The following is a 27713-nucleotide window of genomic DNA, read 5'->3' as shown; positions in this document are numbered from 1 at the left end:
CAGTTTCTTCCACAAGTGTTAACAGGTGGAGGGAGGTATGGGCCTGCACCCACCACTAGACTACTCCAGGGGCCTGCATGATGCTGTACTGGACCTGAGTATAACATCTGATGTTGGCAAGTAATGTTTTAAATCATTGGAGGCATAAAGAGAGGTCATTCCTCATTCCCTCCAGTGGTCATCTGGTCATTTAGGACACCTTTTTGTGCCGTATTTGTTATAAAAACAGGTTTAGCTCAAAACATCTTGGTTTTAGTCCTGGACGGTTTTGTTTTGTTCCATTATGGCTAAAAAATGTCCAACTGTTAGGAATGTCCAGATCCTGTCCTTAACACGCCCATGATGTGCCCCTTCTGATTTGAACGCACATCTGACGGACTTCATAGAAAAACGTCTAAAAATTGGTTTTGAAAATACCAATTTGGATGTTTTTGTAAGAAAAACATCCAAATGCAGATTTATGCCACTTTTGGACATTTTTTTTTTTTTTTTTTTTAAAGGAGCTCCATAGTGCAATTAGAAAAGGTACAGAGAAGGGCAGCAAAAAAGATAAAGGGCATGGGATAACTTCCCTATGAGGAAAGGCTAAAGCAGCTAGGGCTCTTCAGCTTGGAGAAAAGACAGCTGAGGGGCCATATGATAGAGGTTTATAAAATAATGAGTAGTGTGCAATGGGTAGATGTGAATTGCTTGTTTACTGTTTGTAGAAAATACTAGGACTAAGGGGTACACAATGAAGCTGCACAGTAGTAAATTCAAAATGAATTGGAGAAACTATTTCTTCACTCAACATGTAATTAAACTCTGGAATTCATTGCCAGAGAATGTAGTAAAAGCAGTTAGCTTAGCGGGGTTTAAAAAAGGTTGGATAGCTTTCTAAAAGAAAAGTCCATAAGCCATTATTAAGATGGACTTGGGGAAAATCCACTGCTCACCTGTAGGATAAGCAGCATAAAATGTACTGTTTTAGGATCTTGTCAGGTACTTGTAGCCTGGATTGGCCACTGTTGGAAACAGAATGCAGCCTTGATGGACCTTCAGTCTGTCCCGGTATGGCAATACTTGTGTTCTTATGTACTTTGCAGAACCCTTTCATCCCACCTCCTCCCCTAGGCCCTCCCTCTGTAATATATATACAAACAACAAATATAGTGATTGTTGCAGTGAAGAACATATAGGCTAAGCTTTATATATCTTAATTTTATGTATGGTAAAATATTCTGAAATGCTCAAAAAAGCTACATACATTTCTATTATACCTCGATAGGGAGTCAAAGTTGTTGATTTTCAGAGCTCTTACACTGAATATCTTTTGTAATGCCCTAATTATTGCTTTCCAAATATAAAATGTTGGACCTAAAGGATCTCTCCAGGCCTGGGCTATACTCATTTTTGCTGTTAAGAGTAGAATGTGGGATATGCCCGGCAGGGGACCATCCTGTGCATTCCAGTTGGGTATATGAGACCCAGGTTTACAGGGTTTTTTTTCTGTGCCCAATTTTCTCCAGTCCAAAGAGTAATCTGTTTCCAAACCAGTTTCCAGAATTTTTGAGTAACTGGGCAGTCCCCCACCATATATGTTCCAAAGAACCTCTCTGTCCACATTTCTTCCAACAATCACCCAAACTGGTATCCCTCACCCTTCCTGCACTGGAGTCCAGTACCCCCTATGTAAGAGCTGAAGCTGATTATAGTTGGTGATTTTAGTGTACTTCTGTGCATAACTGTAAATTGTTGTATAGGATTCTTCAACTAATGGCTCCCCCAACCATTCCTCCACTTCAACCCAGAAGGAGCTTATGCTCCCTGAATATGTCCACAGATGGAGAGTGAAGAAAGAGTCTACCTTGAAAATATTGATAAAATGGAATTTTTATCTTGTAAGACCTTGTAATTGGGAATGGGCCAACACAGTACCCTGAGATTATAAATCCTTACAATAAATTAAACCCACATTTTCCAAGTTATTCCTTAGGGAGGTGACGTGGTCTGAAGAACAAAGAAAAACAATTGGGGGAGACCAATGTGATTCCAACCAGAGGAAACTATTTATAATATTAAAAATATGTTAAAAAGGCTGATAAGTCCAAAATATCAAGAAGACTGAATGGACTCAATGCAATCCTGCGTTTCGGCACAACAGGAACTTATCTCAGGAGTCTGAGATATTCCAGTCTAGTTGACAATGCAAAATTATTAGCCCGTGAATAGCAGTGCAGGGATATCAGCTAATAAGTCACACTATAACATAAAACTATAGCACCAATAAAGTGGTGAAGCAACAATGTATAGAAATGAAGCCATTCAGTCTTGATATTTTGGATTCATCAGCCTTTGGGGCTCATTTTTACAAGAGAAAAACATCTTAAAGGTTTCATATGTCCAAATCGGTATTTTCAAAACATATTTTTAGACATTTTTCTATGAAGTCTGTCAGAAGTGCATCCAAATCACAAGGGGGTGTATTGAGATGTTTCAAAGGTGGGATTAGGGCATGCCTAACACTTGGATGTTTTACAGCATAATGGAACAAAACAAAAACGTCCAGGACTACAACCAAGACATTTTGGTCTAGACCTGTTTTCAGAATGAACAAGTCACAAAAAGGTGGCATACCCAGACCCACCCAGTCTAGTGGCCCCCAAAGCACCTCATTGGTGGTGCCTCAGTCCTCTATCTCCCTCTCTCTCATGGCATCTGCCTGTCTCCTCCCTCCCTCCCCCCCCCCCCCCCCTCTGTCTAGCTTTGAGCTGTCACCAGCAGCGATTCCTGTTCCAGTTCTGCAGGCTTCCCTCTACCGCGTCCCGCCCTTGATGACATCACTTGTTTCTTCACTGGCGGGGACGCGGTAGAGGGAAGCCTGCAGATCTGTGCAGTTTGCTTACTGGAATCTCTGTTGGCAACGGCTTGGAGGTAGACTGGGGAGAGAGAGGAGCAGATGCTGGGCAGAGGGGGAGAAAGATGACAATAGCAGAGGAAAAGCTTTTTTTTTTTTTTTTAACTGTATGTATGTACAGGGGTGGGAGTGGGAAGGGCCCACCCAAAATGGCAGATCTGGTTACACTTCTGCCCTAAATGAACAGATGACCACTGGAGGGAATCGGCTGACCCCCATATTCCCCCCCCCCCCCCCCCCCCCCGTGGTCACTGACCCCTTCCCACCCCAAAAAATGTGAATAAAATGACTTTACCAGCTTCTATGACAGCTGCAGATGTTAGTCAGGTCTGTTAGAGCAGCATACAGGTCGCTGGAGTAGTGTAGTGGTAAGTGCAGTACACAGTGGGGGACCCAGGTCCATATCTCCCTCTACCTGTCACACTTGTGGAAACTGTGCCCCCCCCCCTTCTAAAGTCACGAAAACTGTACTGTACCCACATATAAGTGCCCCCCTTCACCTATAAGGGCTATTGTAGTGGGGGGATAGTGGGTTTTTGTGGACAAGAGGGAGCAAAGGTGAGATGTGTACTTGGGAGCACTTTTATGAAGTGCACAGAAATGCCCTCTAGGGTGTCCAATTGCTCTCCTGGGATGTTTGGGGGACCAGTGTACTAAAAATGCTGGCTCCTCGTACATTCCAATGGCATTAATCTCTGCACCTATTTGGTTTGGTTTTTTTTTGGGGGGGGGGGGGGGGGTTGAAAATGGACCAAAAAAACTAAATGTTCACATCAGAAAACATTGTTCAAAACAGTATTAAAAAAAAAAGATATTTTTCTTTTTTGAAAATTACCTTTCCCATTTGGAATCGGACTTAGACGTCATCGAAAATGCCCCTCCACATATCTTACGTATTTTTAGTATTATAAATAAATTGTTTCCCCTGATTGGAATTACATTGGTCTCCCCCACTTGTCTTTCTTCTTGTGTTCTGCTTTGGGGGCAGTCTTCTGGGATTTTTTTGGAAGTAATAAGTACATAAGTACATAAGTAGTGCCATACTGGGAAAGACCAAAGGTCCATCTAGCCCAGCATCCTGTCACCGACAGTGGCCAATCCAGGTCAAGGGCACCTGGCACGCTCCCCAAACGTAAAAACATTCCAGACAAGTTATACCTAAAAATGAGGAATTTTTCCAGTCCATTTAATAGCGGTCTATGGACTTGTCCTTTAGGAATCTATCTAACCCCTTTTTAAACTCCGTCAAGCTAACCGCCCGTACCACGTTCTCCGGCAATGAATTCCAGAGTCTAATTACACGTTGGGTGAAGAAAAATTTTCTCCGATTCGTTTTAAATTTACCACACTGTAGCTTCAACTCATGCCCTCTAGTCCTAGTATTTTTGGATAGCGTGAACAGTCGCTTCACATCCACCCGATCCATTCCACTCATTATTTTATACACTTCTATCATATCTCCCCTCAGCCGTCTCTTCTCCAAGCTGAAAAGCCCTAGCCTTCTCAGCCTCTCTTCATAGGAAAGTCGTCCCATCCCCACTATCATTTTCGTCGCCCTTCGCTGTACCTTTTCCAATTCTACTATATCTTTTTGAGATACGGAGACCAGTACTGAACACAATACTCCAGGTGCGGTCGCACCATGGAGCGATACAACGGCATTATAACATCCGCACACCTGGACTCCATACCCTTCTTAATAACACCCAACATTCTATTCGCTTTCCTAGCCGCAGCAGCACACTGAGCAGAAGGTTTCAGCGTATCATCGACGACGACACCCAGATCCCTTTCTTGATCCGTAACTCCTAACGCGGAACCTTGCAAGACGTAGCTATAATTCGGGTTCCTCTTACCCACATGCATCACTTTGCACTTGTCAACATTGAACTTCATCTGCCACTTGCACGCCCATTCTCCCAGTCTCGCAAGGTCCTCCTGTAATCGTTCACATTCCTCCTGCGACTTGACGACCCTGAATAATTTTGTGTCATCGGCGAATTTAATTACCTCACTAGTTATTCCCATCTCTAGGTCATTTATAAATACATTAAAAAGCAACGGGCCCAGCACAGACCCCTGCGGGACCCCACTAACTACCCTCCTCCACTGAGAATACTGGCCACGCAATCCTACTCTCTGCTTCCTATCTTTCAACCAGTTCTTAATCCATAATAATACCCTACCTCCGATTCCATGACTCTGCAATTTCTTCAGGAGTCTTTCGTGCGGCACTTTGTCAAACGCCTTCTGAAAATCCAGATATACAATATCAACCGGCTCCCCATTGTCCACATGTTTGCTTACCCCCTCAAAAAAATGCATTAGATTGGTGAGGCAAGACTTCCCTTCACTAAATCCGTGCTGACTTTGTCTCATCAGTCCATGTTTTTGTATATGCTCTGCAATTTTATTCTTAATAATAGCCTCCACCATCTTGCCCGGCACCGACGTCAGACTCACCGGTCTATAATTTCCCGGATCTCCTCTGGAACCTTTCTTAAAAATCGGAGTAACATTGGCTACCCTCCAGTCTTCCGGTATTACACTCGATTTTAGGGACAGATTGCATATTTCTAACAGTAGCTCCGCAAGTTCATTTTTTAGTTCTATTAATACTCTGGGATGAATACCATCAGGTCCCGGTGATTTACTACTCTTCAGCTTGCTGAACTGACCCATTACATCCTCCAAGGTTACAGAGAATTTGTTTAGTTTCTCCGACTCCCCCGCTTCAAATATTCTTTCCGGCACCGGTGTCCCCCCCAAATCCTCCTCGGTGAAGACCGAAGCAAAGAATTCATTTAATTTCTCCGCTACGGCTTTGTCCTCCTTGATCGCCCCTTTAACACCATTTTCGTCCAGCGGCCCAACCGACTCTTTGGCCGGTTTCCTGCTTTTAATGTATCTAAAAAAGTTTTTACTATGTATTTTTGCTTCCAACGCTAATTTCTTCTCAAAGTCCTTTTTTGCCCTCCTTATCTCCGCTTTGCATTTGGCTTGGCATTCCTTATGATCTATCCTGTTACTTTCAGTTGGTTCTCTTCTCCACTTTCTGAAGGATTGTTTTTTGGCTCTAATGATTTCCTTTATCTTACTGTTTAGCCACGCCGGCTGACGTTTAGTCTTTTTTCCCTTTTTTCTAATACGTGGAATATATTTGTCCTGAACCTCCAGGATGGTGTTTTTAAACAGCATCCACGCCTGATGCAAGTTTTTTACTCTGCGAGCTGCTCCTTTCAGTCTTTTTTTCACCATTTTTCTCATTTTGTCGTAATCACCTTTTCTATAGTTAAACGCTAGCGTACTTGATTTCCTAGTTTCACTTCCTTCAATGCCAATATCAAAACCGATCATATTATGATCACTGTTATCAAGCGGCCCTCGTATCGTTACCCCCTGCACTAGATCTGAAGACCTTGGTTGAAAATCTTTAAAAAAGCTTTACATTCACTCATTTGTTAGGCCTCGCTCATCTCCCTCCATGCAGGCAATGAAGGAGATGAGAATATTTGCTGTACATGAGCATAATCAATATCCAAGAATTCTAGACAACATACCCCCCCCCCCACCTCAAAGAACGAGTAAGGTTGAATATAGTACTTTTCTAGTTGTACCCAATGTACTGTAGGATGTTCAGTTTCTTCTCTGTCCCATGGAGATCTCGGATCATAGTATGATCTGGGTGGAACTTGACATGAGGGGGGGTAGGGCGAGTAATCAGTGGAGGTTCCCCGCTTACCTGTACCGGGATAAGCAATTACAAGAACACCTGCTGGAAAAGTGGCAGTTGTACGTAGACACAAACTTGGCCTCGTGCGACTCGCCTGTGATATTCTGGGAGGCCTCTAAGGCGGTTATGAGAGAGGAAGTGATAGCGTTCCAAAGTGATAGGAAAAAACGCCTAGCAGTTGGTGTACTGAGACTAGAAGCAGCATACGCAAAAGCAAAGAGGGAATACTTGAGTAGCCCAACAAAAACCCATAGGGGTTCGATGTCTGCGGCCCTGGTAGCATTAAATGCTCTTATTCATGAACAAGCTATGAAACACTTAGTGGCGCGGCGCCTAAACTTTCAGCGATTTGGGAACAAATCAGGTAAATTGTTGGCAAGGGTAGCCAAGGCCGCAGCCTCCCAGCGATTCATCCCCGTGATTGAGAACTCCAGGGGGGACAGGCACACCCAGCTGCAAGGTATAGTAGACACGTTTCACGAGTATTTTAGGGAAATGTACACCCCTCAGGAAAGGATTCAGGGCCCCTTGACTGGGGACTACCTGGAAGATGCAAAAATACCTCGGTTGTCAGTAGCAGCTTGTCAGGCGCTGTCAGCACCACTTCAGACACAGGAAGTGCTTAAAGTATTAAAAGACCTACAGTTAGGATCAGCTCCAGGGCTCAATGGCTTCTCTAATGAATACTATAAAATGTTAGCGCCACAGATCTGCGGGGCCCTGGCGGATTACTTTGATGCAACAGTGGCGAGCGGGTTCTTTTCGCCCAGGGGGAACGAGGCACTGATTACGCTAATCCCCAAACCAGGCAAACCCAAGGATCAAGTGGAATCATATAGACCCATATCACTAATTAATGTGGACATTAAGATTCTGTCCCGAATATTGGCAAACAGATTGATGTCATATATCCCAGAATTGATTGGTGAACATCAGGTGGGGTTCGTTAAAGGTCGACAGGCGGTTCGACAGGTACGGAAGGCCCTTTTGGCAGTGGCGTATGGGCAAGTTATGGGAGACCCCCTGCTATTAGTCAGCTTAGACGCGGCTAAAGCCTTTGATAAAGTCAATTGGGACTACTTATTTCAAGTGCTTGAATACATCGGGCTGGGCGGATGGTTTTTAGAGGCGACATGCGCGCTTTACAAGAACACTACAGCGCAAATATTGGTCAATGGTACTAGATCTATGCCCTTTCGGGTACAGCGGGGAAGCAGACAGGGCTGTCCGCTGTCTCCCATCTTGTTTCTTTATATCTAGAGCATCTTTTACGTACTATTTTGTTAGATCCAGACATACAGGGGGGTTACACTCCATGAGAATTTGATAAAAGTGTTAGCCTTTGCTGACGATATGTTCCTCACCCTAACCCAACCGATGGCCTCAGTTCCGCGTCTGCTAGAAGCTATAGATGAATTTGGATTTTTCTCGGGCCTGCAATTAAACTTGTAAAAATCGATGGCTCTCCCAATACAAGAGGCGATGCAATTGGAATGGGGAGGCCAGTTCCCATTCCAATGGGCTACAGGGCCACTTAAATACTTGGGGTTCTACTTCCCGAGGGATCTTGCACACCTATACAAAGAAAATATGGGCCCCCTGAAAAACCGTACGAAGGAGGCTCTGCAAAGTTGGCAGGACTTGCCCTTGTCATTGAGGGGGAGAATCACTATGTACAGTATGTTCATTTTTCCCAGATGGACGTATGTATTCCAGATCCAGATGATCCCTGCTACACTGGGTTATAGAGAGGAGAGGTGGCTACAAAAAACCCTTACCATTTTCCTGTTGCAGGGCAAGCGAGCACACACTGGCTTAAAGAAACTCATGAAACCCTGTTTAAAGGGTGGATTGGCCCTGCTTGATCTAAAACTCATAACAATGGCATGTTGCATAAGACACCTGTCTGACTGGTTCCGCTCGAGGGAATTCTTTTCCTGTACTGGGGTGGAAACCTCCCTGATGGTACCAATGGGATTTGCTTACTGGCTTCATGCCCCATCCGAGGAGCTACCAGCACTAGGCCCATATGGATTCATTTTGAACCCCATACGGAAAGCATGGAAATGGTTGGGTAGGACATATAAGTGGAACAGTGTAGTTTCCCCATTACTTCCCATAAAGGGCAATCTGGCGTTTCCTGAGGGGGGCAAGTCTGCTTTGTTCAAGAAATGGGACACTTGTGGTATCAAATACTTGTTCCAGGTGGTGTCCGAAACAGGGACTATTAAAACCTTTCAGGCCATGTGTGAAGAATTCGGGCTAGGGCAGCAAGATCATTTTCAGTATATGCTGCTCAAGCATTATGTTAGAACATTGCCTGCATCAGACCTTACACAGGAAACATGGGACTCTGTGTGATTTGCTGGGCCTAGAGGCTCAGTTAAAAGTGCCGCTCCAATATTTCCATCGTCACCTCAGGGACCTGCAGGAGTCACTGGACTATACGCACGTATCGCAACAATGGCAGCAAGAACTGAGGTGGAAACCGGATCCAGGACAGATTCAACTTTGTCTGACGAATGTGTACCAGGTGACAGAGAATGTGGCATGGCAAGAAATACAATACAAATTTGTTATGAGACTGTATATTTCACCACATAGGGCCTATAGAGCGTCCCTGAGGGCCACAGATGATTGCACAAAATGCGGACAAGGGGGAGCTTCTTTAGGACACATGTTCTGTTTTTGTGCGGTAGTGACCTCTTTTTGGACAAGACTAGGACAGCAGGTCTCACAGATGTGGAAAGTGCAATGGCAGCCAACACCAGGACAGCTCTTTGATGTTTACAAGGTCCATGGCAAATCACCGGAAGGACTTAAAGCTTTTTTTGAAAAAAGCAGTATTGATGGGTAAAAAGATCATACTACCGGGGGGAAGAGGGGTTGGTGGTTGAGAGGCTAGGATAGGGGAGGGCAGACTTATACGGGGTCTGTGCCAGAGCCGGTGATGGGAGGTGGGACTGGTGGTTGGGAGGTGGGAAATACTGCTGGACAGACTTATACGGTCTGTGCCCTGAAAAAGACAGGTACAAATCAAGGTAAGGTATACATATATGAGTTTATCATGGGCAGACTAGATGGACCGTGCAGGTCTTTTTCTGCCGTCATCTACTATGTTACTATGTCACCACTTTTGTGAATAGGGACCACATTCCAATCCCATGGAACCTCTTCCTTCTCCAAGGATTTATTAAACAACTTTTAAGAGGACCGGCTAGATCCTCTCTGAGCTCCCTCAGTATCCTGGGATAGATCCCATCCGGTCCCATGGCTTTGTCCACCTTCAAATTTTCAAGTTGTTCATAAACACTTTCTTCCATGAATGTGCTATATCCACTCCATTCTCATTTGTACCTTTGCCAGCCAATTGTAGTCCTTCTCCAGAATTTTCTTCCATGAACACAGAACAGAAGTATTTGTTTAGTACGCTTGCTTTTTCCTCATCATTCTGCACATAGTGGTTCATAGCTTTCAGTCTCACAGTTCCATTTTTAGTCTTCCTCCTTTCACTAATACACCTGAAAAAAGTTCTTGCGTCCCCTCCTTACATTTCTAGCCAAGTGTTTTATTTATTTATTACATTTGTACCCCACGTTTTCCTACACAATGCAGGCTCAATGCGGTTTACATAGTAATTCGAAATACAAAGTCTTATAATAGAAATTTCAAAACGGTTGTGAAACATTATGAAGTTGAGCTTGAATAATGTATGATAAGTTGAGTTTGATAATGTATGATTAGGATAAAATAGGGTAGATAGGATAGTATAAGTTGGGGGAAAAGGGGTAAGGAAGGATATAATAAAAGGGAGATGGAGAAGAGAAGGATGGGATGCGTAGAAGGGGAATGGGGAGGAGGGGTAAGTAAAACCAATGATGAGGTCAGTATCTAAGTCAGCAAATCAAAAGAAAAAAAAGCAGATCAAAATAGCATTGTGAAGTTTGCCGAGTAAGCTTGGGAAGCACTTATGTAAGATGGTTGTATGACTACTTTTAGGGGTTCACTTTGCTTTTTACCCCTATTAGTTTTTTTTACCCCTGATGCAGCCTGAGGGCGAAACGTGGCCACATCGGCAGTGGCGTTCCTGGCCTGGATGGCACCCGGGGCGGAGCGCCGATGTGCCCCCCCGGGTGCAGCGCGCCCCCCCCCGCTAGATGACACCTCCGGCGAAATGACCCCCCCCCGGGTGCACGCCGCTGGGGGGGGTGCCACGGCGCATGCCTGCTCCTCCAGTTCGCTAAACTTCGTTCGTTCACTGCAGCTACCTCTGCCCCGGAACAGAAGTAACCTGTTCTGGGGCAGAGGGAGCTGCAGCGAACGAACAAAGTTTAGCGAACGCGGAGGAGCAGGCGCGCGCTGCGGCACCCCCAGCGGCATGCACCCGGGGCGGACCGCCCCCCCCTTGGTACACCACTGCACGTCGGGTAACTTGTAATAAACCACTTCTTCTGTTACCCTCCTGTTCTATTTTTTTGTCTTTTTTGATCTGCTTTTTTTCTTTTGATTTGCTATTTCTGTGGCAGATCTTTGCCTTTTTGTTTGTTTCTGTCTGGTATCTAAGTCAGAACAGAATTGGGAATGGAGGTTGGTAAGATTAGGTTGGGACATTAGAGTAGGCTTGCTTAAAGAGATGAGCTTTCAGCATTTTTCTAAAGGGCAAGTAGTCATTAATTAATCGTATAGGTCTTGGTAGAGCATTCCAAAGCTGGCTGCCCAAAAAGGAGAAACTGGATGCATAGTAGGTCTTGTATTTAATTCCTCTGCAATTGGGAAGGTGTAGGTTAAGATAAGTTCGTGAAGAAATAGATCTATTTCTGGCAGGGAGGTTGATCAAATCACTCATGTAGCCGGGGGATTTACCATGTATGATCTTGTGGGTCATTGTGTTGATCTTGAAATTTATTCTTTCTTTGATGGGGAGCCAGTGAAGCTTCACTCGAAGAGGTGATGCACTTTCGAATTTTGATTTGCCAAAAATAAGTCTGGCTGCCGTGTTTTGGGCAGTTTGGAGTCTTTTCAGTATTTGGGTTTTGCATCCTAAAAAAACACTATTGCAGTAGTCAGCGTGGGTAATAACAGTGGACTGTATCAGGTTCCGGAAAGTGTTGAATGGGAGATATGGCTTCACTCATTTCAATATCCACATCATATTAAACATTTTCTTTGTGGTGAATTTGGCATGGTTATCAAAAGATAAATGGCTGTCTATCGTTACTCCAAGTATCTTTAAGTTGTTGGATATGAAGAGTTTGACATCAGGGGTGTTGAGAGTAGTTGGGAGGTAAGGGGAGTATTGGGAAGAGAGAACCAGGCACTGCTTTTTTTCTTTATGTAGTTTCATTTTAAAAGCATTAACCCAAGAGGTTAGATTGGTAATGGCAGTATTGATTTTGTTGTGGATTTCAGATAGATTGGATTTAAAGGGGATATATATGGTGACGTTGTCAGTGTATATGAAGGGATTTAGGCCATATTTGGTTAGTAGTCTGGCCAAGGGGATTATCATAAGGTTGGAAAGTATTGGGGAGCATGGAGATCCCTAGCATTAGCCCAAGAAGTTAGAGTAGTAATGGCAGTATTGATTTTGTTTTGGATTTCAGATAGATTGGATTTAAAGGGGATATATATGGTGACGTCGTCGGCGTATATGAAGGGATATATATATATATACACTAGTAAAAAAGGCCCGTTTCAGTTTTTAAGGAAACGGGTGCTAGCAAGGTTTTCCTCGTAGTGTGTATGTTTGAGAGAGTGTGTGTGTGAGAGTAACTGTGTGTGTGAGAGTGACTGTGTGAGTGTGTGTTAGAATGACAGTGTGTGCGAGTGCATATGTGAGACACAGCGAGACTGAGTTTGCTGAACCCCCTTCCACCCCTGTCTGAGTTCCTGAAACCCCTCCCACTTCTTCAAATGTGAGTTCCAGGACCCCCCCTGCCACTTCTTCCCATCTCCCCTTCCCACTCTGCCTCCCCTCCTCTCCGAGTTCCAGGACCCCCTCCCTCTCCTCTTCTTCCCATCCCCCTACCCCGATCCAGGACCCCCCTCCCCTTCCAAGACCTGCCCCTACCCTTCCAGTTGATTTCCAGGAATCCCCTCCCCCATGTCATTTCAGGACCCCCTTCTGTAGTTTCATGACCCCCCTTCCCCCCGCCATTTCAGGACCCCCTCCCCACCTCCTGCACGTTTTTACCTCCCACACGCTTCACATGGCCTCTTCTTTTGCTTCAGTTTCAGCGCAAGGGCGGGACCACACGAACAGTCGAAACAGAAACGAAAGGACCTCCTCCCCCCCTGTGTCATTCATGAACCCCCCCTTCCCTCCCCTGTTGTTTCAGGACCCCCCCCTCCACCTCCTGCACGTTTTTACCTCCCGCACGCTTCACACAGCCTCTTCTTTCGCTTCTGTTTCAGCTGTTCGTGGGCGGGACCACCCGAACAGCCGAAACAGAAGCGAAAGGACCCCCTTCCCCCCCGTGTCATTCATGACCCCCCCCTCTCCACCTTCTGCAAGTTTTTACCTCCTGCACTGTAGGGACGCCGCTTCACACAGCCGCCTCTTTCTCTTCTGTTTCAGCTGTTCGTGAGGGCGGGACCACACGAACAGCAGAAACAGAAGCGATAGAAGAGGCTTTGTGATGTAGATGACATCACTGATCTACTGCCGGAATCAGACCACGGAGCCACGGTCCCATGCAGAGACCGAACGTTGGAGTTGAGAATTATATATATATATATATATTCTTCCTTATGATCTCTTTTGGCTTCTTTCAGTTTCATCAGGTATTCCACTCTGTGCTCCTCTTCTTGAGTTGTTCTGTATTTTGCCTTTATTTTTCTCAGCCACTTGCTTGGAGAACCATATCCATTTCTCTTGCTTTTATTTATTCTCCTAGTGTACAGGTCAGTAGCTATATCTCCTTTCAGTCTGGACCACTGTCCTTCCAACTCTCTTCAGTTATTCTCCCAGTTTACTAAAGTCAGCATATTTGTAATCCAAGACTTTGAGTTTTGAGTGGCTGCCCTCTTCTTTAGCTGTTATATCAAGCCAAACCATTTGATGATCGCTACTGTACAGGTGGGCACCCACTCAGACATTAGACATACTTTCCCCATTTGTGAGCACCAGATCCAGTGTCCCTCCTTCCCTCATGGGTTCTGTCATAATTTCTCTGAGCAGAGCACTTTGAAAGGCATCCGCAACCTCTCTGCTTCTTCTGGATCCCACAGATGGAAATCCAATCTGCATCTGGCAAGTTAAAATATCCTAGCAAGAGCATCTCCCCTTTCTTTCCCAACATTTGGATATCTGTAACCAGATCTTTATCTAGATCCATTTCTCCTTCATCAACTTCTGAATGGATAATTTAAGCAATAGATTAACATTGTGAGCCAATGAAGTTTGATGAATAATGGTGCTATTCTATCAAATGTATGTGTTGAATATAATAATTGCACTGCTGTTCTCTGAAGTCTGTAAGTTGTTGCATAGGTCCATTTGATAACCTACATATAAGCTAAAGTAGTCCAGCTTTGATATGAGTAATTGAAATTGGTGAAATTCTAAGCAACTGTGAATATGCCTCATTTCTCTCAACATCTAGAAGACTTGTCTTTAGTATCTGTCCCTTTTCCCTAATCTAGCACCCTTCACATTTTTTGCAATGAATAATCTGAGGAAGAGCATGAGTAGGATCTGTGTAAAATGATCCCCATACTGATTTGTCACCTTCTGATCACCCATCCACTTTCTCCCATTCTCACCCCCCCCCCCCATGTTTTCCTTGAGACTGTCATTGGAATACTTTTCATGTCTCACATATATATTTTGATATTGTCATCCTGTTCTCATATCCTATCTGAAGAAGAAGGTTCTGCCTTTGAAAGCTTGTAAAAAAATGTATTGTTAGTCCAATAAAAAAAGATATCACCTTATTTTCATTTATTTTGTTTTATTTCTATGTAGCACCTTTAAAGTGGATTAGCATGGCAATCACTACTTTATCACAGTCACGCAGCCCAAAAGACACACATTGTCATGGATGCATGACCAGCTTTGGAAGGACTTATTACTCATCAGTCCCACTACAACACTTGACTTCTGTTACTCCAGAACAGGCTGTGTACTGACAAGCTATACAGAACCTCCACCCCCCCCCCCCCCCCCCATTCTTCCTGCCATTCGGAAGGGTAATCATGACTTCTTTCAGTAATGGTGGTTTCAGGTGCTGTTTAAAAGATGTAGAACAGCAAGCTAATCTGGAAAGGATTTGGATCTAGAGACAAGTGAGGTCCCCACACGTGTTTGGTCTGGAATGTCAAGGAACTGAGGCCTTGGGACTTAGGTCCCTCAAGTTAATCCCATTGATTCATACTGACACTATGCAGACTTGTGATGGAAATAAATGGTACAGTGACTTAAACCATCTACTTAATGCATTTATAATCTGCTTAAGGTGCTATGAGCTAAGCAATTTACAGTAAACATAGATAACAGTCATGCAGATTAAAGAAACCAAACAGTACCAAATCTCAACAAGATATAATCATGGCACTTTTGAATCTCCTACTGTCTCAAGAAAGATTTTTTTCTGTTATCTAGCTTAACCATTAGACAAGACGGCAATCACCTAGGGCGGCAGCTTGGGGTGGGGGACAGCAAAAAGCAGCTGCAAAGCAAAACAACATATGCTAACAGGCACATAAACTCACAAACCAAAATGTAATGTTTTACAGCATGATGTTCAGTTATGTTTTTACTGGAATGATCATAGTTATTGAGTTACATTATCAAATCTTAATTGGGGAGGGGCAAGATAGCTTACTTAGGGGATGGAAAGGTATTTGAGTGGGAGCATAATGTTGAAGGTTCACTTAGGATGGTGTAGAATGAGTAAAAGTGAATTGATTTTTTTTTCACTCTTTCAAAAAGTACAGTCTAGAGGACATGGAAATACTTTTATGTTCAAATATTTTTTTATTAGTAATAAGATCTTATAACCACAAAATAAACTCAGCACGGCTCATATAAAAGCACAATTGTACAAAAAAAATCTCCTTTCCTACTCTGCTGCCCCCTCCCCTTGTGACTATCAGAATAGTGGAACCAGCAACTACAAGAAAACACAATAGTAAACTTTCACAAATCTAAACTATTCAAAATAACAGAGCAGATGCGCAGAGGTAGGGCATTGATATATGGGGTCCACAAATGGAGAAATCCTTTTTTTGCTCTACTGCCCTGAGAGTCCATGGATAGTTTCAAAAGTTCATGCATCTGATTACGCCACTGGATGGTTGTAGATGGGGTAGGTTGGATCCACTACAATAAGAACCAATGCTTTCCAATCAGGGAGGCCTTTCAGGAGAAACAGACCAAAACCTTGTGATATTGTCCAGGGGAGGCAGCCCAACAAGCATTCCATAGATTACTCAAATAGGACCAAACAATATTCAAAAAATGATTAATAGGCAGATAAAACCAAATACAATGCTTATATAATGCATTTGGTGCTCCACATTTAAGACAGGTTTCATCTGAGGGGAGACCCATCTTTTGAGCCCTAAAGGGATAAATATACAACTGGAGTAAAAATTTAAAATGGAACTCCTGCAATCGGACACTCTCCGCAATCGGGGGGGGGGGGGGGGGGGGGGCGGGGGCTAAGTTGTAAATAAGCATACCAGTCCATGCGATTCAAATTATAGGTAGTCTTGGAAGTGTAGTCTGGGAAGTATCAAGAGACAACAGTGTTGGCTTGTGAGTTTCAAGCACATGATGAAGAAACACCAAACCCTGAGCTGCCCAATGGCAGAAACAGGCATCCATCATCACTGGGGGAAAATCTGCATTGCAAACTAAGGATAAATATTTAGGGCAATAAGAATGTTGTAGGGCTAATAGGGTAATTAACTAATAAGCTAAATTAGCTAATAAATTACTCTGCTTAGAGCTTATGAACGGTCACATCTGTTTGGAGTATGATTTGCCCTAAAGTGTTCCCAAAACAAAGAAAAGGGTTCTCACAAAGGTTTTGCTGACATAAGAATGCCACACTTTGGAAATATATTACGATTTATTGTATATATATATATATATATATATATATATATATATATATATATATATATATGGCAAAGCAATAAGGAAAACTTAGCAGCAAGACTTATCTATACATTGTAGAAGAATAGGGTAACAATATGGAGGAGTAGCCTAGTATTTAGAGCACCAGTTGACATCCAGAGGCAGCTGGTTTATGTTTAAACAATTTTTTATTGAACAAACAAAATAATACAAACATTAATGTTGTCAGATGTTCTTCTTTTCTATTATATAATATCCCTCTCCTCCTTACAAAGTCATAGACTAACATACTTTATTAACTACAGTGCAAGAGTAATATCTCTCATGATGATAACAACACATATCTGATATATATGAGGAAGTCAGGATTCCCAAACATTCCCCAGCCAATTTTATAAATTCTGTGGTTTCAACAACACTTATAAATCTTAATAACATCAATGTTACTATTGAGAAGCATTACATATCTGTTCTTATTCTTTAGCCCTATAAATTCCAGCTGCTCAATGATTCCTTATTTCCCTATAAAATCTCCCCCTCCCCCCTTCTCCACTCATGTCTAATAGCAATCTAATCTACGTCCCACCATTACAATGTATTAAGGACTAAACTTCTCCCCCTATGTGATAGAGAATCTATGTATGCGCACCAAAGTTTGAGGAATGCCATTCTCCGTTTGGGCCCACGTTTAGCTTCTTTTGCTTCCCGTATCATCAACTGGTGAACTAAATTTCGCCAATGCCAATATTCCGGCCCCGCATCCAACGTCCAGTACTGCAAAATACATTTTTTTGCCAACAAGGTAAGTTTACGAAAAAGTAATGTTGAGGTGTCACTGCCCCAACTGATCCCGGTAGATTCAACAACAACTGCTTGGGAGTACCCATTATCCTGTGACCTAGTAATTTTGATAGTTAGTTATTTTTCCCCAATATGCTTTAATTTTCCTACAACCCCAGAAACCATGATAAAAGGTATTTTCCGCAGACCCACAACGCTTACACAACGACGTCTGCGTCCCTCCAAACTTCGCTAGTTGTACTTGGGTCATATAAGCTCGATGTATGAAACGAAAGGCACATTCCCTATATTGCGCTCCACTAATCTCTTTTGGTATTCCCTTCAATTATTTATGTCCCATGTCACTAGACTAACTCCTAGATCTTTTTCCCAACGTTCTTTCAGTTCTGTCAGGTTCTTGGGAGCTGTTTTCTCCCACAATGCCTTGTGTATCCCAGAAATGGACAATTCTGTCACTGAAACCCTTTCAAAAAAGTGTTTCACCTGAGCTCCAAGATTCTAAGTACAGTGGTGGAAATAAGTATTTGATCCCTTGCTGATTTTGTAAGTTTGCCCACTGACAAAGACATGAGCAGCCCATAATTGAAGGGTAGGTTATTGGTAACAGTGAGAGATAGCACATCACAAATTAAATCCGGAAAATCACATTGTGGAAAGTATATGAATTTATTTGCATTCTGCAGAGGGAAATAAGTATTTGATCCCCCACCAACCAGTAAGAGATCTGGCCCCTACAGACCAGGTAGATGCTCCAAATCAACTCGTTACCTGCATGACAGACAGCTGTCGGCAATGGTCACCTGTATGAAAGACACCTGTCCACAGACTCAGTCAGACTCTAACCTCTACAAAATGGCCAAGAGCAAGGAGCTGTCTAAGGATGTCAGGGACAAGATCATACACCTGCACAAGGCTGGAATGGGCTACAAAACCATCAGTAAGACGCTGGGCGAGAAGGAGACAACTGTTGGTGCCATAGTAAGAAAATGGAAGAAGTACAAAATGACTGTCAATCGACAAAGATCTGGGGCTCCACGCAAAATCTCACCTCGTGGGGTATCCTTGATCATGAGGAAGGTTAGAAATCAGCCTACAACTACAAGGGGGGAACTTGTCAATGATCTCAAGGCAGCTGGGACCACTGTCACCACGAAAACCATTGGTAACACATTACGACATAACGGATTGCAATCCTGCAGTGCCCGCAAGGTCCCCCTGCTCCGGAAGGCACATGTGACGGCCCGTCTGAAGTTTGCCAGTGAACACCTGGATGATGCCGAGAGTGATTGGGAGAAGGTGCTGTGGTCAGATGAGACAAAAATTGAGCTCTTTGGCATGAACTCAACTCGCCGTGTTTGGAGGAAGAGAAATGCTGCCTATGACCCAAAGAACACCGTCCCCACTGTCAAGCATGGAGGTGGAAATGTTATGTTTTGGGGGTGTTTCTCTGCTAAGGGCACAGGACTACTTCACCGCATCAATGGGAGAATGGATGGGGCCATGTACCGTACAATTCTGAGTGACAACCTCCTTCCCTCCGCCAGGGCCTTAAAAATGGGTCGTGGCTGGGTCTTCCAGCACGACAATGACCCAAAACATACAGCCAAGGCAACAAAGGAGTGGCTCAGGAAGAAGCACATTAGGGTCATGGAGTGGCCTAGCCAGTCACCAGACCTTAATCCCATTGAAAACTTATGGAGGGAGCTGAAGCTGCGAGTTGCCAAGCGACAGCCCAGAACTCTTAATGATTTAGAGATGATCTGCAAAGAGGAGTGGACCAAAATTCCTCCTGACATGTGTGCAAACCTCATCATCAACTACAGAAGACGTCTGACCGCTGTGCTTGCCAACAAGGGTTTTGCCACCAAGTATTAGGTCTTGTTTGCCAGAGGGATTAAATACTTATTTCCCTCTGCAGAATGCAAATAAATTCATATACTTTCCACAATGTGATTTTCCGGATTTAATTTGTGATGTGCTATCTCTCACTGTTACTAATAACCTACCCTTCAATTATGGGCTGCTCATGTCTTTGTCAGTGGGCAAACTTACAAAATCAGCAAGGGATCAAATACTTATTTCCACCACTGTAATTCTATCCCAATTCAGAGATTGAATAAAATGTTTCAGTTGGCAAAATGCGAATGTGTCTCCCCATTGTATATTCTCATGTCCTAGCAATTGTTCCAATGTTTTAAACTCACCATTGTCATGCAATACATCTCCCAAGCAGATTAATCCCCGGTCCTCCCAGCTTTTGAATACTGGATTTGTTATATCTGCCTCAAATATCGGGGTCCCCCCTGATGTTCAAGAGTTCATTTATTCCATTGCCCAGACATAGTCTATTCTCTAAAAACCTCCACGCCCTTCTCAATGGAAGTAACAACAAATTTTGTCTGTATCTACCTGGTATCTAATATCTCTCTAGCTGCAGCAAGGTTTGCGGTCGAAAAGGTTCAAAAAGTGCCTCTTCCATTTCTAATGGTGTATACTAGCTTGTACCAAATATCCAATCTCCAATATGTCTTAACAAACAGGCCATGTTATACATCTTCAAGTCCGGTAGACCTAAACCCCCCTGCTGCCAATTCCCCATCATCCACTGGTATCTCATCTTTGCTTTCTTGTTTGCCCAGCAAAATTTTGTCACTCCCTTATAAAAGGCCCTAAGATCCTTACTTAGCAAGCAAATTGGAATGGTCTGCAGCACATAAAGCCATCGTGGGAGTATGACCATGCGGATTAAACATAATCTACCTATTAAGGGTAACTGTATTAACTTCCAACTTTCTAGTTGTAGTCTGGTCTGATCTAGCAGCAACTTGATGTTAATAGAATAAAGTTCTGCCGTCTTAGGGGCCAACATTATTCCAAGGTAACAAAATGAACCCTTTGCCCATCTGAAGGGAACCCTACCTTGCCAAACCTCGCCTCCATTGACATTAATGGCCAGAGCCTCGGACTTGTCCAAATTTAGTTTCAACCCTGAATAGGTTCCAAATTCCTTAAATATTTCCAATAGCGAGTGCAGGGATTCTACTGGATTAGTGATCATAACTACATCATCTGCAAAAGCAGCCAGCTTAAATTCTTGTTTGTTAATCTTTACCCCCCCCCCCCCCGCACTGCGGGCATATCACTAATGTCTCTAATCAAGGGGTCCAGATATATTGCAAATAATAACGGTGACAATGGACATCCCTGCCTAGTCCCCCTCCCTATCTCAAACTCCTCAGAGCAGTTATCATTGACTATTATTCTTGCTGTCGGTGTAGCATATAATGCTTTAATCGCTCGCATGAACCACCCGTTAAACCCGTAAACATTCAATGTCTCAAACAGATATTCCCACTTCACTCGATCAAAAGCCTTCTCTGCGTCAAAGCTGACCAGTAACACAGGCTCTGATTTCATCTCAATTTTCTCTAAGGCCGCCAGGATCTTTCTTATGTTCTTTGAAATTAATCTCCCTATAACAAATCTTGTCCCACTTGTCCTTCCTGTACAATTTTTGGTAATATTTTCCCCAGACGCTTAGCCAGTATTTTAGCGAATAATTTTGTTTCACAGTTCAACAATGATATTGGGCGATATGCTTCTGGGAGAGTTAAGTCTCTTTTGGGCTTGGGAATTAAAATAATTTGGGCAGTGTTAAGTTGCTTAGGCAAGATGCCCTTTTCCACCCACTCAGTAAAGACTGTTACCAATACTGATTCAATCTCTGCTCCCATCATCTTATAAAATTCAACTCGCATACCATCAGGGCCTGGGGCCTTTCCCAGTTGACTGTTAGCTACTGCCCACTGAACCTTGTCCTCAGTGATAGGGGCATTCAAGTATTTCTGATCTTTGTTAGCTATTGCCCACTGAACCTCGTCCTCAGTGATAGGGGCATTCAAGTATTTCTGATCTTTGTTAGCTATTGCCCACTGAACCTCGTCCTCAGTGATAGGGGCATTCAAGTATTTCTGATCTTTATCCGAGAGAACTGGATGGTTCACCCCGTCTAGATATAATGTACTCGGGAGACCAGACTCTTCCTCTGCTTTGTATAACTCCTGGTAAAATGTTTTGAAAATATCCCTTATTTCCTTGTCAGTATGTTGTATTGTCCCAGTCCCATCTTTTAGTGAAATGACATGTCTCGATGCTTGTTTATGAGCAATCAGTCTAGCTAGCATCTTCCCTCCCTTACTACCATGCCTATATAATTGGAACCTATAATAATCCTGTGACTTCCTCTCTCTCTCATGAATGAGAGAGCTCAGAGACACTTGTGCTGCTAAGAGGTCTGTTTTCAATTGCGCATCCGGCTTCTCCCCATACTTCCGTCTCAGCATCGTGATTTGTTTCTCCAATCGCAATATTTATTTATTTATTGCATTTGTATCCCACATTTTCCCACCTCTTTGCAGGCTCAATGTGGCTTACCATACATCATGAGTGATGGAAATATAATAGAAATTAGAAAAGGATCTTGGGCAACATGATAATGATTTCTTTATCTCTAGATTTTTTAAATTGACTAACATAACTAATAATCTCTCCTCTTAGCACGCAACACTGAAGCTCCAAACTGGGCCTCGGCCCGTGCTGCCACATCCAAGTGATAATGCCGTGAGAAGGTATGAGCTGATGCCCAAGTCACCGATCTGCAAATCTCCTTCAAGGAAACGGACCTGGACTCTGCCATCGAAGCCGCCTGTGCTCTAGTAGAATGAGCCTTCAGCTGGATAGGCAGCACCTTCCCTGCGGCCACATAAGCCGCCGCAATCGTTTCCTTGACCCAACGTGCCACGGTAGGCTTAGATGCCTGCAGACCCCTACGGGGGCCCGCGAACAGCACCAACAGGTGATCCGATTTCCGGAAATCGTTGGTCACTTCCAAGTATCTGATGATAACTCGTCTAACATCCAGGCATCTGAGAGCACGATACTCCTCTGGATAATCCTCCCTACGGAAGGAGGGTAGACAAAGCTGCTGATTCACATGGAAGTGAGAAACAATCTTGGGCAGGAAGGAAGGCACTGGGCGAATAGACACTCCTGCCTCCGTGAACTGCAGGAACGGCTCTCTACACGAGAGCGCGTGTAGCTCGGAAACCCTCCTGGCTGACGCGATTGCCACCAAAAAGACCGCTTTCAACGTCAGGTCCTTCAGAGACAGCCGTGATAATGGCTCAAAGGGTGGCTTCTGCAAGGCCCACAGCACTAGATTGAGATTCCACATAGGCACTATCGAGTGCAGAGGAGGGCGTAGGTGATTAACCCCTTTGAGAAAACGCACCACATCTGGCTGAGAAGCCAGGGAAGCACCCTTCAGGTGACTCCTGAAGCAAGCTAGAGCCGCTACCTGGACCTTAAGAGAGCTGAGCGACAGGCCATACTCCAGACCTTCTTGCAGGAACGCCAACACTGAAGCAATTGGCGCCGTGAAGGGCGACATGGATCCGGCCTCGCACCATGATACAAAGGTACACCATATCCTGGCGTACGTAGTAGAAGTAGAGCACTTCTGTGCTCTCAGCATAGTGGCAATGACCTTGTCCAAGAAGCCCTTCTTCTTCAGCCGCTTCCGCTCAAGAGCCAGGCCGTAAGACCAAAGTGGGAGGGATCCTCCATCACCATGGGACCCTGATGTAAGAGGCCCCGATCCGCTGGAAGCTGCAGAGGACTGTCTACGGAAAGCCGGATCAGGTCCGCATACCAAGGGCATCTGGGCCAGTCTGGACCCACCAGCCTGGGTGTTTCGCCACCTGGCCGAGAATTCTGCCCAGCATAGGCCAAGGCGGGAACACGTAGAGAAGCTCCTGTACTGGCCACTGCTGGAGAAGAGCATTGACCCCCTAAGAGCGAGGGTCCCGTCCTCTGCTAAAGAACCGCGGCACTTGGCCGAGGTCGCCATCAGATCCAAGGTCGGCATGCCCCAGCGCTTCGTGATCTCCAAGAACACCCAAGCAGACAGTTGCCACTCTCCGGGATCCAAGGTATGGCGACTGAGAAAGTCCGCCTCGACATTCAAGACTCCCGCAATGTGAGCCGCCGACAGCTGGTCCAGATTCGCCTCTGCCCACTGGCATAACTTTATGGCCTCTCTGGCTAGGGGAGCGCTCCTGGTACCTCCCTGGCGATTGACATAGGCCACGGCCGTGGCACTGTCTGACAGGATTCGAACTGGCCTCAGTATCAGTACCTGAAGAAATGCTTGAAGTGCCAACCGAATGGCCCGAAGTTCCAAGAGGCTGATGGACCACTTCGCCTCCGCCGGTGACCATATCCCCTGCGCTGTCCTTCCCAGACAGTGGGCTCCCCAGCCCGTCAAGCAGGCGTCCGTCGTAATGACAATCCACTCCGGGGACGTGAGAGGCATACCGGCTGACAACTTGTCTGACATCAGCCACCAACTTAGCGCCCTTCTCACCGCCGGGTCCAGGGGAAGGCGAACTGCGTAATCCTCTGAAACCGGAGTCCAGCGCCGCAGAAGAGAGTGCTGTAGTGGCCTCATATGGGCCCTGGCCCAGGGCACTACCTCCATCGTGGCCATCATGGAGCCCAACAGTTGCACATAATCCCAAGTCCGAGGAGCTGAGAAGGCTAGGAACTGGCCCGCCTGGGCCTGAAGCTTGAGGCTCCGGTTGTCCGGCAGGAACACTCTGCCCACTTGGGTGTCAAACCGAACACCCAGATACTCCAGGGACTGAGTCGGGCAAAACTGACTTTTCTCCCGGTTGATGATCCATCCCAGGGAGCTCAAAAGAGCAATGACCCTGTCCGTCGCTCTCCCACACTCCGCAAAGGAGGGAGCTCGAATCAGCCAGTTGTCCAGGTAGGGATGGACTTGCACTCCTTCCTTGTGGAGATAAGCCGCAATGACCACCATCACTTTGGAGAAGGTCTGCGGAGCCATAGCCAACCCGAAAGGGAGGGCTCTGAACTGGAAGTGCCGGCCCAGCACTGCACAGCACAGGAAGCGCTGATGAGGCGGCCAGATGGGAATGTGCAGATAAGCTTTCTTGATGTCCAAGGATGCCAGAAATTCTCCTTCTTGTACTGCAGCAATCACAGAGCGGAGTCTCCATACGGAAATGCCATATTCGCAAGGCCCGATTGACTCCCTTGAGGTCGAGAATAGGCCGAGAAGAGCCTCCTTTCTTTGGCACCACAAGTAAATGGAGTAACGTCCTGTGCTACGCTGCTCTACGGGCACTGGAACCACCGCCCCAAGGTGGAGCAAGTTGTCCAGAGTCTGCTGAACTGCTGCCACTTTGAGGGGAGACTTGCAGGGAGAGTTCACGAACCCGTCTCTCAGGGGCCGGCAGAACTCCAACTTGTAGCCGTCTCTGATGACTTCTAGAACCCAAGCGTCTGAAGTTATCCTGGTCCACTCGCCCAGAAAAGAGGACAGCCTTCCTCCTATCTGCTCTGGGCCATGGACCAGGGCCCTGTCATTGGGTACGAGACTCTTGGGGAGGACCGGAGGAAGAACCTCCTGAGCGGCGGTCTCTGCGAAAGGAATGCTGCTTCGGGGAGAACCTCTGCTTGAAGGAGGAGGAGGAGCCCGACTTGCCCCGGCGATACCGATGGGCTTCTTGAAAACGGCCCTTAGAGGAACCAAAGCGAGCACCGCTGGCCCTTGCCTTGACCTCCGGCAACCTCTTGCCTTTAGAACTGCCGAGATCCGTCACGATCTTGTCCAGCTCATCTCCGAACAGCAGCCTGTCCTTAAAAGGCAAGTTGGCTAAGCGGGATTTGGAGGCATGGTCAGCTGACCAATGCTTAAGCCATAGCCGTCGACGGGCAGAGACTGTCTGAGACATACCTTTAGCCGAGGCTCTCAAAACGTATCAAAACTTTTGGAAACCTTATTGTCTGACATAACTGAGCGGCAAACTTCATTAGTATCATTTATATTTCAGCAAGATCTGGAATCTGTCAGGAAGATGGCTTTGAAGAACTTACAAACCCCATTTTATGGGGGGAAAATCTGGGTTTTCCCAGATGTTGCTAAACAAACTCAACTTAAGAGAAAGGACTTCTTAGCACTTCGCTCTGAAACTTTGTCTTTGGGAGCCTCATTTAATTTGAACTATCCGTGCAAATGCAATATAAAATATCTGGGGGTCAAATACGTTTTCTTTTCACCTGAACATTTAAAACAATTCATTTCTCAGAAAAAATTATTATAAGCTTGTTGAATCTAAAATCGACATGTTTCGCTTTAAGATTAGGATGTTAGGAACTGGAATAAGTTGTGGGGTTTAATAATCTGCTATTGCTTTATTTCAATCTAGATTTTTGTTGAGCGAATCTCTTTCTCCTGAGTTTATAACTGCTCTAAGCCCCCCCATTTTGGTGGTCTAATACAAGTTGGATAAAATTTTCTTGATTTGTTTTGAGCAAAATATGTGATATTTCTTAACTGGTTTTCTTATTCAAGTAGTAAATGCTTGTAAAATGTGAAAGTGATAAATAAAAGTAAAAAAAAAAAAAAAAGAACTGCCGAGATCCGTCACGATCTTGTCCAGCTCATCCCCGAAGAGCAGTTTACCCTTAAAAGGCAACTTGGCTAAGCGGGATTTGGAGGCATGGTCAGCCGTAAACCGAGGCCTGCAAACTCAAGGCGGCCGCTTCCAATTTCCTGTCCTGTGAATCCTTAAGGACAGAGCCACCTTCCACCGGCAAAGTCGTCTTTTTTGTCACAGCAGTGATTACAGAGTCCAGTGCCGGCCAGCGCAAGGCCTCCTGTTCACCCTCTGGCAGAGGGTACAGATGAGTCATGGCCCTGGCTACCTTGAGGCTCACCTCAGGAGAATCCCATTGAGCCAAAATTAGTTTTCATGGCTTCATGGATGTGGAAGGTCCTGGAAGGGCGCTTGGTTCCCAACATAATAGCAGAACCCGCCGAGGCTGAAGGAGGGCCTTCCTCCGGAAAGGAAATACTCAAGATGCTCATATCCTGAACTAACAGGTTAGGCAATTCCTCTGAGCGAAAAAGCCACACTGCAGAGGGGTCATCTCCCCCATCAGGGCGAGGATCAGCCTCCTCCAAAGAATCCCCAAGGGACCTTTGGGAGAACTCAGAAACGCTGCCCTCATCTACATCAGAGGAGACAGAGTCCCCCAAGACCTGAAGATCCACCCGAGGGCGCTTGATCAGGGAAGCCTCTTCCCCCATATCTGACAGGGGAGCAGGAGCAGTGTTTTGCAGTTGAAAGGCCTGATGCAGCAACAAAATAAACTCGGGAGAGAAACCCCCGTTTGTGCACCTCTGCAACCTGGGCCACAGCCCTAGAGGAACTCTCAACCTCCACTCCATAGAGCGGGGGAGAGGCGCGCTGCGCATCCAAAATGGCACCCGGCGCGTCACTCCGCGGAGCCGCGCGGGAAGCATGGCGCTTAAACTTCGCCATCTTCTTACTGCTGCCCAACTCAAAGGCGGTCATACCAGAGGCCATCCGAGCTGCATGGGCAGCCAACGTCGGAAGGGTGGACATCGGGGGATGGGCGCCTAAGGCGGGAAAGGCCGCCGACACCCCAGCAGAGGAAAACCTGTCTAAATCAGCAAAGTCCGGAAGGGCGCCCAAAAAGGGCTTCTCTGACTCCGATCCCCGTGCCTCCCCACTAGCCGCACGATCGCGGTCCGGGGATCGCTTTTTCACGCCCTTACCATCAGACGTCATGATCCACGAGGGAAACGTTCGGGGAACCCCCTGCCCGCTAGGAAAAGGTAAAATTACCTGCTTCTTGCTCCAAGCTGCAACAAATTGTGTCCCAGTGAGCAGCTGCAAGTAAAATCTTTTCTGCTTCAAGGTTGTTATGTTTTGTTTTTTAATGGAGCCAGCGGGAGGGGGGAGAAAAGGAGGGACCTGGCACCACCAGGTTTGCATTTGCTCACGAAGAGCCCTCAACCCCAGGTACTCAACAAAGCCTAAGTAAATAGGCGTGAAGACCAAGCCAGAGCTGCTGCGTGTGACCACACACCTGCTAGATAGAGAGAATACTGAAGATTTCCTGGTAGCACATGACCACATATAGGCCCTCATGATCAAAAGCAAACTCCGGCGCTAGAGGCTGTTAACGCCATGCTAGCGCCAGAGTTTGCAGCCGACCCATGATCAGAGCCCTCGAGCGCCTGAAACAGCGCACTCGAGGGCTCTCAGCGCAAGTAGCATGCAAATGCATGCTAAACAGGGCTT

General features: G+C 45.4%; 1 long non-coding RNA gene across 1 annotated transcript; it reads right to left on the bottom strand.

Annotated features, from left to right (window-relative positions):
• Positions 1-1017: 1017 nt before the first annotated feature.
• On the bottom strand, positions 1018-12482 carry LOC115476554. Its single transcript, XR_003943196.1, has 3 exons — positions 12471-12482; positions 8530-8535; positions 1018-1259 (listed from the first exon to the last, which is right to left on the bottom strand). It is a non-coding gene; the product is annotated as an uncharacterized LOC115476554 (long non-coding RNA).
• Positions 12483-27713: the final 15231 nt, after the last annotated feature.

This window comes from Microcaecilia unicolor, chromosome 8, assembly GCF_901765095.1.
Source record: "Microcaecilia unicolor chromosome 8, aMicUni1.1, whole genome shotgun sequence".
NCBI classification, from domain to species: Eukaryota; Metazoa; Chordata; class Amphibia; order Gymnophiona; family Siphonopidae; genus Microcaecilia; species Microcaecilia unicolor.
This window is presented reverse-complemented; position numbering and strand designations above follow the sequence as displayed.